Below are 11,848 nucleotides of genomic sequence, written 5' to 3'. Positions count from 1 at the left end.
CCTACAGGCCACTGATTAGTGTGAGGATCTATATTTGACTGCATTTCTTGTGCAAACCCCTGTCTAATTTGGTTGGTTTAGAGCATGGCTCTCTGGCGCAGTTCCTGGAGAGCTACTGTCCTGTAGATTTTCGTTCCAACCCCAGTTTTATCTGACCTGATTCAGTTTATCAACCAGCTAATTCTTTGAATTGGGTGCTCTAGATTTCGGGTTGGCGCAAAATCCTACAGGACAGTAGCTCTCCAGCAGGTTGGATAGTCCCGGTATGAAGCACAAAGGTTTAATACAAATGTAGGGTACATTATGTTTCATTTAAAACCATATTGATAATAATGAGGCTAATGGTTAAGAGCTAATACTCCTTTGCAGAGGACAACAGTGGAGAAGTGGCTACTCTTAGCACACAAGTAGTGAACCTACAGAAGCTACTGTGGAATCCATGCCCCCGGTTGCTGCTCTGACCTGGTGGAAGTGTTGCCTGCCATGTCGGCTCTCCACAGCCGACTGGCCGGGAACTCTGCAGGGATCCCTTCCCAAAAGGGTCTCCCCCGTCACTGGAGTTAATAGGATGCTCCTGGATGACCTGGATGTTACTCGCCGTGGAAGGCGAAAACAGCGACCTCTGGCAACACGGGCCCACCTTGGCGAAGTTAAGTCGGGGCCGGACACGGACTAGAAATGGATCAAGAGGTTCCGGTGCCTTATTCCCTGGGGGCTAAGACTCCGATCATTCACAATGGATACTACAGCTCGTTCGCGTCCATCGGGCGCCACCGCCCTTCGGTCCTCAAGGGGTTTGCGAAACCACTCAAGGTGAAAGAACTAGCTGTTGTCATTGGCAGCTCTATGGTAATCAACATCTTGGTTCCTGGGGGCAAAAACCCTGTGCTGTCTTGTAGCATGAGTACAGGACATAAAAAAGACTACTTCCGACCGTTCTGCGACAGCTGACGCTGCCGTAGTCCATGTAAGGTCAAACAACAGGAGGGCTCGGTGTAACAGTATAACTTTAGACCGTCCATACCCGGGCGCGAACCAGGGACCCTCTGCACACATCAACAACAGTCACCCACGAAGCATCGTTACCCATCGCACCACAAAAGCCACGGCCCTTGCAGAGCAAAGGGAACCACTACTTCAAGGTCTCAGAGCAAGTGACGTCACCGATTGAAAAGCTATTTGTTTCGTGCACCACCGCTAACTAAGCGTTTCACATCCGTTACATCGGCACCACCGCTAACTAAGCTAGCTGTTTCACATCCGTTACATCAGCACCACCGCTAACTAAGCTAGCTGTTTCACATCCGTTACATCAGCACCACCGCTAACTAAGCTAGCTGTTTCACATCCGTTACATCAGCACCACCGCTAACTAAGCTAGCTGTTTCACATCCGTTACATCAGCACCACCGCTAACTAAGCTAGCTGTTTCACATCCGTTACATCAGCACCACCGCTAACTAAGCGTTTCACATCCGTTACATCGGCACTGCTGAAATTGGATTACCTCTTAAGGATCTCTTCAGGATCGGTGTCCCACCCATGGGACGGTTGAGCTAATGTGCACTAATGTGATTAGCAAGACGTAATGAACAAGATAATTTCCCGGGACATAGACATGTCTTATATGGACAGAAAGCTTAAACTCTTGTTAATCTAACTGCACTGTCCAATTTACAGTAGCTATTACAGTGAAAATATGCATGTTTGTTTCATCTGGTAAAAACCAGATCTAATGTGTTATTCTCCTACATTAATGTCACATTTCCACAAACTTCAAAGTGTTTCCTTTCAAATTATACCAAGAATATGCAAATCCTTGCTTCAGGTCCTGAGCTACAGGCAGTTAGATTTGGGTATGTCATTTTAGGCAAAAATTGAAAAGAAGGGCCCGATCCTTAAGAGGTTTTAAGTATTCAGACCCTTTGCCATGAGACTCGATATTGATAATTCTTGAGATGTTTCTACAACTTGATTGGAGTCCACCTGTGCAAAATTCAATTGATTGGACATGATTTGGAAAGGCGCACACACCTGTCTATTTAAGGTCCTACAGTTGACAGTGCGTGTCAGAGCAAACACCAAGCCATGAGGTCGAAGGAATTGTCCGTAAAGCTCAGGGACAGGATTGTGTCGAGGCACATATCTGGGGGAGGGTACCCAAAAAATGGTTGCATCATTGAAGGTCCATTAGAACAGAATGGCCTCCATTCTTAAATGGAAGACGTTTGGAACCACCAAGACTCTTCTTAGAGCTTGCCGCCCAGCAAAACTGAGCAATCAGGGGAGAAGGGCATTGGTCAGAGAGGTTACCAAGAACCAGATGGTCACTCTGACAGCGCACTGGAGTTCCTCTGTAGAGATGGTTGTCCGTCTGGAAGATTCTCCCATCTCTGCAGCACTCCACCAATCAGGCCTTTATGGTTAAAGGGGCAGACGGAAGCCACTCCTCAGTAAAAGACAATTGATAGCCCACTTGGAGTTTGCCAAAAGGCACCTAAAGACTCTCAGACCATGAGAAACAAGATTCTCTGGTCCGTAGGAAACCAATATTGAACTCTTTGGCCTGAACAAATTCTTATTTTCAATGACGGCCTAGGAACAGTGGGTTAACTACCTTGTTCAGGGGCAGAACGACAGATTTATACCTTGTCAGCTCTGGGATTCAAACTCGCAACCTTTCAGTTACTAATCCAACGCTCTAACCACTAGGCTACCCTAACCCAAACCCAATTGCTACACAATTGCGCACAATCGACTCTGTCCAATACAACTTTAACTCATTACCTTGACTCGTTCTCTTTTCAATCTAACGTGACCCTGCTGTAAATCAAGCAGACAGACGATCAACATCAATCATCTGCTAGGGATGTTAGATCTAATATGGACCACGGCACAATGGTCTTCATCGGGTTAACGAAGGAGACAACAAAACATTGTGGACATTGCTCGCAAACAATATTTTCCCCACACTTTGGCTGTTGCATCGAGTGCTGTATCACAACGGCTGTTTGTGGAGATCTTTGTGGGCTATACTCAGCCTTGTCTCAGGATGGTAAGTTGGTGGTTGAAGATATCCCTCTAGTGGTGTGGGGGCTGTGCTTTGGCAAAGTGGGTGGGGTTATATCCTTCCTGTTTGGCCCTGTCCGGGGGTGTCCTCGGATGGGGCCACAGTGTCTCCTGTTCCCTCCTGTCTCAGCCTCCAGTATTTATGCTGCAGTAGTTTGTGTCGGGGGGCTAGGGTCAGTTTGTTATATCTGGAGTACCCCTCCTGTCCTAATTCGGTGTCCTGTGTGAATCTAAGTGCGTTCTCTAATTCTCTCCTTCTTTCTTTCTCTCTCTCGGAGGACCTGAGCCCTAGGACCATGCCCCAGGACTACCTGACATGATGACTCCTTGCTGTCCCCAGTCCACCTGGCCATGCTGCTGCTCCAGTTTCAACTGACCTGAGCCCTAGGACCATGCCCCAGGACTACCTGACATGATGACTCCTTGCTGTCCCCAGTCCACCTGGCCATGCTGCTGCTCCAGTTTCAACTGTTCTGCCTTACTATTATTCGACCATGCTGGTCATTTATGAACATTTGAACATCTTGGCCATGTTCTGTTATAATCTCCACCCGGCACAGCCAGAAGAGGACGGGCCACCCCACATATGCTCTCTCTAATTCTCTCTTTCTTTCTTTCTCTCTCTCGGAGGACCTGAGCCCTAGGACCGTGCCCCAGGACTACCTGACATGATGACTCCTTGCTGTCCCCAGTCCACCTGGCCATGCTGCTGCTCCAGTTTCAACTGTTCTGCCTTGTTATTATTCGACCTTGCTGGTTATTTATGAACATTTGAACATCTTGGCCATGTTCTGTTATAATCTCCACCCGGCACAGCCAGAAGAGGACTGGCCACCCCACATAGCCTGGTTCCTCTCTAGGTTTCTTCTTAGGTTTTGGCCTTTCTAGGGAGTTTTTCCTAGCCACCGTGCTTCTACACCTGCATTGCTTGCTGTTTGGGGTTTTCGGCTGGGTTTCTGTACAGCACTTTGAGATATCAGCTGATGTACGAAGGGCTATATAAATAAAATAAATTTGAAATTTGAATTTATTCATGCTATGAAGAGGTCATCATGAAGAATTATTGATCTCCGTTCAAGCACACCATCTCAATCATGAGCAGCCATTGTTCATGTGTTATGCAATGCAGGTGTATGTATATTGTTGGCACTAGCGAGTAGAGAATGTCATGGTATATGTACAAACAAGTCATGTTTTCCTCCCCAACCAGATACTGGTTTGAGCAACGAAACCCACAGAACCCGGCACAGAATCGGTGTTGAACAATGTTCCCCGCCAGGCGACAACAATACCTCACACCAAGCAAAGAGACGGCCACAATTGTGTTGTTTATGTGCTTCTGGTGAGTTCATATGCTAATTAGTTCCCAGGATAATTCAGTAGGCAAAATCTATGTTATGTTAGAAATCTGTGCGTAACCCTTAAGGGTAGGCCACCCAAAAAAGTGGGCCAAAAACAAATGCACCCAATGTTCACATGCAGAGATCTTTGAGGGTTTAGCCAAAGTCATTCCATTGAAAGGATTAGATTAGCATAACAAGTTAGTATATGTGTTTCACACTGGTCATGTTCACACCTAAGAAAATGGTCTGAAACAGGAAGGGACCCATGTGCATATGTGTTCAAGGAGAAACCAGTCTTTTATTCTGTTGCTAACCGATGTGCTATGGTGTCCACTAATGAATACGACCCAGGTCAATGGAGAACCTGGTTGCTATGACCCAGGTTAATGGAGAACCTGGTTGCTATGACCCAGGTCAATGGAGAACCTGGTTGCTATGACCCAGGTCAATTGAGAACCTGGTTGCTATGACCCAGGTCAATGGAGAACCTGGTTGCTATGACCCAGGTCAATGGAGAACCTGGTTGCTATGACCCAGGTCAATGGAGAACCTGGTTGCTATAACCCAGGTCAATTGAGAACCTGGTTGCTATGACCCAGGTCAATGGAGAACCTGGTTGCTATGACCCAGGCCAATGGAGAATGGCTATGTAGATGGTAGACAATAATGGCTCTATAGATGGTAGACATGATTTGTCCCATCGTCTGTTGTTTATATACTACCTAGATGGCCAGAGAGTTCATGCAGAGGGAGAAGGTACTAAGTGACCCAACTGTCCCAATGCATGTTAACATCAGTGGGGCCAGAATGGAGGTGGCGAAAGAGATCCTGGACAAAGGTAAGATTGTCAGATAAAATAAAATAAAGTGATAGACAATGTAATGCTGGAGGATTGTAGTCTAGTCTACATCATACACTGTAGCATGTGTCATTACCGTGTGATGGGGTATAAGGTGCTGCAACCCAAGTCACTGATGGCTTATCTCATTTAGTGTTGCTACATTGGGCCCCTACTTTTATATAGACTATCAATAGTGTTTTGATGGCACTATCGTTTAACTTGCCATGTTTGAGGTTGGCAAACGTTTTGCTGTAGTTTCAGCCTACATGGAGGTCAAAGTAGCTGACCGACTACATTAGAAATCCTAAGTAGCTTTATAATCTAACATAACCTCCCCCATGTTTGATTTTAGGGAAGTTGTTATTTTCTATGAATGATTCATTTGGTTGTTGGTAAATATAGAAAGACCCCCACTGCTGAAAGAGACACAAAGACCGACAGAACTTCTCAAAACACACCTATAACATTTTGGGGGAATTATTATATTGTGACCATATATTTGGCCGGAACTGTATATAATATATAATCTTGAGGCATTATGTGATATAGCTGACATTCTTATTTTTATCTTTCAGAACTTGACAGGAAACTCTATTGCAGTTTCTATGCAACAGATGAGGGAAGGGGGGGGGGCTGGGTGATAATTATTTTACACAGGCAAAACCTGAGTGCCTGTCAGTTTGCAGGCCAACTCCATGGCACACAGTTGACGTGACAATTCCATAAGAACTTTAAACTTTCCATGTTTGAACGGGGCCCAAATGTCCGTTGCTCTATGAACAATAGTCAAGAGTCTAGGCAATTTGCTGTGGTCTGAGAGGCGTTGACTTTTGTAGTAATTCTATGTCTATAACCTTAAAAGGGGTGGATTAGTAATTTCATTAGTTTAATCTGTTTTCTTACATTTATAGCAGGTAGTGAATAATATTTAGGTTTAACTAGCCACTGCCAACAAATGCTAATGGCCATTTTTTCACCAAACTGTCAATCTCCCCTCTTTGCCACATTTATGGCCAAATCATCTCTTGCATGGATTGTCTGTCAATGATTTCACCTAGAATTGAACGGCAGTGGTTAGTTAAACAAAACCAAATCGTGGATTGCTGAGCTATCCTTCTAACTGTGACATCATATCATGGATTGCTGAGCTATCCTTCTGTGACATCATATCATGGATTGCTGAGCTATCCTTCTAACTGTGACATATCATGGATTGCTGAGCTATCCTTCTGTGACATCATATCATGGATTGCTGAGCTATCCTTCTAACTGTGACATATCATGGATTGCTGAGCTATCCTTCTAACTGTGACATCATATCATGGATTGCTGAGCTATCCTTCTAACTGTGACATCATATCATGGATTGCTGAGCTATCCTTCTAACTGTGACATCATATCATGGATTGCTGAGCTATCCTTCTAACTGTGACATCATATCGTGGATTGCTGAGCTATCCTTCTAACTGTGACATCATATCATGGATTGCTGAGCTATCCTTCTAACTGTGACATCATATCATGGAATCAACGGCCTAATTGACATGTACTTTCACAGAGGGAGTGTTCCACCTGCTCTAGTTGGTACCACACCACCTGTACTGGTGTATCATCACCATCTACCATCAACACAGAGATAATCCTGCCTTACAATGGATGTGCCCACCCTGCCACCATTGAAGGCCTGCACACCAAGGCTACTATTGCGTCAATACGGTGTGACAAGATGTTCCAACAACGCAGCAACAGAGGCAATCCGTGTGTTGGAGCTCTTCACCTACTTCTTTGAAGAGGGTGCTGTTCCCTGGCAACACCATAGACTACACTATGCACAACCAAAGGCCCTTTTAAGAGCCATCCACACTGCACTAGGAGTATTCTTCCAAGGCCCTCTTCAAATAATGAATTAAAATGCCTTTATTTGTATGTGACATGTTTCTATTGAACATGCCATACTAATAAAGCCATTTTAATTCATTATATGAACAGTGCCTTGGTCCTCCTTTTTGATGACCAATTTACCTCTTTTACCAAAGAGCCCCTTCTGTCTACCAAAATGTACTATTGTGTACCTTAGTAGCGCTTCCCTTCCTCCTCTTTCTAAGACTATTCTTCTATTTACTTAGCTAATGTCAACTGCAGTTATTCAATTCCCAGTTTCTCTCCCTTTGATTTCTACTTATCAGGTGAGGGTGCTGTTTAAGAGTGTGATGCATGTACAAAAACAAACAGGCTATTTAAGTCACACACATTTAAAACAATTAAGACACCTTATAACCCACACATTCATGTATCAATGTTTGATGGATTGTGTTGTGCAGTAAGCAAGCTCAGATGTATAACTGTGGCTCCTTTGACTTTCAACAGAATAGGCAAGAGGAAACTTCGTTATTTCTATAACTACACTATATTGTTTATCCTCGTGTGTCTGTGCATGTTTTTCAGCATAAAGTACTCTGCAGCCACTTAGTGTGGACACCAGGTGAGGCCACACACAGATTCCTGTTGAACAGTGTCTCTTCAACTAAACTATATTTTTTATTTTTGTCTACTTAGTAAATATTTTCTTAACTCTTCTTGAATTGCACTGTTGGTTAAGGGCTTGTAAGTAAACATTTCACTGTAAAGTCTACACATTGCATAGTTACAATGTGTAACCATAGATGACCCAGGACCAGAATTGGTAAACACTGTTGAACTTTTATTCATAATACATTTATTATATTTGTAATATAATGTATTTATAACACTTTAACTTTTTTCAAAGCATTTCACATTCTCTACTGGTTGAAATAAAGTCTCTGATTTGATGAAATACTACACCTATCCTGTGTCCTCAGATCAGTGCAAATGAAGGAAATTAGATATTCAAATGAACTGTTTATTCAAGTATTTACATGATACATAGAAAGTATAGGGTACCTTTCTTTTTAAATTCTGTTTCTATATATATGTGAATTACAAATTAGTCTTTAATGAGTTAAATCATGTTTCTAGTTCATTGCATAGTTACAATGTGTAACCATAGATGGACCAGGATTGGTAAACAAGGTTGAAGTGTATAATTGTAATACAAACATGCAGACAAAGCATCGTTCAAAGACTGGAGTTTGATATTCTTGGTGTTGGATATGACTGAAAAAGACCTGAACCGCACCTTTATTTGCCAAGGTAGAGCACATGATCAGTGGATATATTCTTTGCTATATATTTTTTTATAGCTAGCTACACATCCATAGGCATACAGGTATTTTTTATCCTCCACTACACAATAAGCAAGACCATGGTTAGCTAGCTACATTACTTCAGCTGCATTTCATGGCAAATACCAGCAAGGCAAGCATACAAAATGTACATGACATTTTCAGTAAAACTTTAGCTAGCTATATTCCTTACATCCACTGTTTCACAAGACGACAGCCTGGTTTGGTGGTTTTCTCAGGAGTCACTGAAACATTAAACACGAATTACAATTTCATACTCATGTCACAACACCCATAAAGCTAGCTAGCTAGCTGGCTAATATTAGGTAGTTAGATAAACTAGCTAAATAGCGATTTTCGTAAATTGACTTCATGACCAAAAAATATTTAGAATCGTTTGTCTCTACATTAACTAACATATTCCTCTCAACTGTGCATTTTTGTTGCATGATTCGTTAAGATGTTATAGTTACCTAACATTTGCTTCTGTCCTGGTATTTTTGTCAGCCATCTTTGCTGAAGGAAGTCTCCAGCGGTTGGTCGCATGGCGTCAAATTCGTCATGGCATCCAAGCGATATGATTGGCCCATTATTTTCTTTAGGCCTTCTTCACAAGCGGGTAATGTTGAATTCAGATTTGAGGCCCCGTTTAAAAAAAAAAAGTTTATTCTTTGCTTTCCGAGCAGAGCTTCATGTGTCTTCATCTACTACGTCATAGATTGGGTGTGCTCAGCTTTCAGCGTTAACCACAACTGCTATTTCAGTTGATCTTAATAATAATAATAATAATATAATAATATATGCCATTTAGCAGACGCTTTTATCCAAAGCAACTTACAGTCATGTGTGCATACATTCTACGTATGGGTGGTCCCGGGAATCGAACCCACTACCCTGGCGTTACAAGCGCCATGCTCTACCAACTGTGCTTTGCCCACCCCAGCTTGCAAGGGGCTCCTGAGTTCAATTTTCAAGAGTCCTCGATTTAACCAGTGGTGTTTTGTGTGTGTTTTTTTAAACCTTTATTTAACTAGGCAAGTCAATTAAGAACAAATTCTTATTTTCAATGACGGCCTAGGAACAGTGGGTTAACTGCCTGTTCAGGGGCAGAACAACAGATTTGTACTTTGTCAGCGCGGGGATTTGATAAATCTAAACAAGACCGCATTCCATAGCATGAGTTGATGTTTTTATTCTGAGGTACCAGGGTCGAGATGGCTGCAGTTTGAGGGCTAGACCCTGGTTTCTACACATAATGAGAACAGTCTTTTACACCAGATACTGTCCGCGGTGAATTATTAGTGTCTTTCATACGATTCCTAACCTTGTGACCCATTCCATACATCTGTTGTTTGTCATGAACATTCAGGAGGGTGTATCTTTGGTTTTTAACATGTTTACTAAACTGCCTGCAACCTCTATGACCTTTCCTCCACCAGTGTAGTAGGCCCTAGTTATCATGTTAGCCTCTTGCTCTTGTTCCCATAGAAACCCTGTTGTACACTTATTCGCTACCACATTCATTTCCCCCCTAAGTTGCAGCGATGAATCTGCTGACCCTGTCTTATTCGGACATGTATGGTCAAACAAGTCACCACTATTTTCAAATTCTAGTCTTTCTAACCATTTATTTAGCTCTTCTCATCCTTTTTTATCCTTTTTTTTGTCCTCCTAAACCTGAGCACTCACCTTGTCGCGTCTTCTCCCGATCGGCACTCGACCTTGCAGGTTTACTAATCACTGGCTCTGACAACCATCATTATGCACACCTGGCAACATCGTTATGCGCACCTGTGCCTCATTATGAGATACACCTGGACTCCAACAACTTCACTGATTACCTCCTTTATATCTGTCACTCCCTTAGAATCAATACTGCCTGGGGAAATGAACTATGTTTCATGTCCAGACCCTATTCTCGCTTTGTCTTGTATAGCTCCATGTTCATTGCACTATTAAACTCACCAGCTGTACTCGCCTCATAGCGTCTGATACACCACATACTATACCTATTTTAGTTGTGCGTTCCTCCTTTAGTAAATCGTTTCTACTGTTTTGTTTAGCGTACACGTATAATTTCCAAGTGCAATATTTGTATATTTTATCCCTGTTTTAATGCCCCACACAAAACAAGCAGGACCCTACAGCAAAAGCAAACAACAAACGAAAGCAAAAAAATGTTAACTTCTCATCCAATCCTTTTGCTTCAGCGTCCGACCTCTGCTCTCCCCATTCAAAATGTTTCTTTTTGTAAGGATCCCTTATCCCAAATGTATTTTTGGCACCTCTAGGTCACTGAAGGCATCTACCAGGATTCCTTTAAGCCCTTCACTGGTAGCCTGGCATGTTGGCCTAGTCACAGTGAAGCCTGTGCATGCGTCAAATCACAATTTTAAAAAACGTATTAATCTAAGCGTTGTCACGGTGCTGACTTTTGCCCAATGCCTGCAGCAAAAGCCTCTACCCCGTCCTCTGGCTGGGCAGAATACTTTGGGACTTTAGTTACTTCGGTGTAACAAGGGCCTTGCTGTGCGGCCCTACCAACCCTTCTATTTATTCGTAATGGCCCTTCGCGTGAGTTGGGTTTGTTCCTTCGTTCACGTTGTCACTCCCTTATTGTCCGGTCTAGTATGAGGCCTTGGATAGATATACTCCTATTTAAATATTATTAAGCGTTATGGGTTCCTCCTATATTTCCTTACCCTCAAGTTATCTTTACCTATGTATATATCAATACCTAATAACAACTCCTAGTAGTTATTATGCTCGTCAGCTAGTAGTCACTCGGGAACTAGTATTGGCATATGTTTTGACTTCCTTAAAAATATATTATTGTCCACACAATGAAATATTCTTTAGTGCAATCACTTTAACCTATAACCTGGGTCACTTTCTGTTCAGTGAGAGTGTCAAAGGCGTTTGCTCTCCAGATCGTTAATCTGGCCTTGTTGTCAAAGTTTCAAGCTTTTATTAAGTCACTCTGTTTTTTGTCTTATACACATCATTACAATTCAATGGTTATACAGTTTCTCAACACAACAATAATGCTCAATCAATCCTTAATGCTTTAAGCTATGCCAAATAATATTGCAAAACTTTAAATGCATTAACACTTCTAACAATATTGACTAAATAGCGAAAATAGTTCAATTACCTTAAATGCTCAGCCCCTTGGTCACTTTCCCGTAATCGGTATTCTCGCAGCTACGGCGCTAGATTCCCAATTCTAATATCTTAATACACTTACAACTCTGTGTATGGACTCAATATATTGTAACTGGTATTTTGCTGTTTCCTTGTATTGCCAATCACATCTGTACCTGATGTCTCATTGAGTGACCGCCACTTTGTCTGTATTCAAGAGGTGGTTAGACCTCTGTTTTTCTTAGACT

At 42.5% G+C, this 11,848-nt stretch overlaps 1 long non-coding RNA gene across 1 annotated transcript; it reads right to left on the bottom strand.

Annotated features, from left to right (window-relative positions):
- Window positions 1–8,120: 8,120 nt before the first annotated feature.
- Window positions 8,121–8,978, bottom strand: LOC127906243 (uncharacterized). The gene is made up of 2 exons (XR_008060660.1): window positions 8,930–8,978; window positions 8,121–8,701 (listed from the first exon to the last, which is right to left on the bottom strand). It is a non-coding gene; the product is annotated as an uncharacterized LOC127906243 (long non-coding RNA).
- Between the last annotated feature and the right edge of the window lie 2,870 nt (window positions 8,979–11,848).

Source organism: Oncorhynchus keta, chromosome 11 (genome assembly GCF_023373465.1).
Source record: "Oncorhynchus keta strain PuntledgeMale-10-30-2019 chromosome 11, Oket_V2, whole genome shotgun sequence".
Classification (NCBI taxonomy): domain Eukaryota; kingdom Metazoa; phylum Chordata; class Actinopteri; order Salmoniformes; family Salmonidae; genus Oncorhynchus; species Oncorhynchus keta.
Note: the sequence above shows the minus strand (reverse complement) of the source record. Positions and strands in the feature narration are given on the sequence as shown.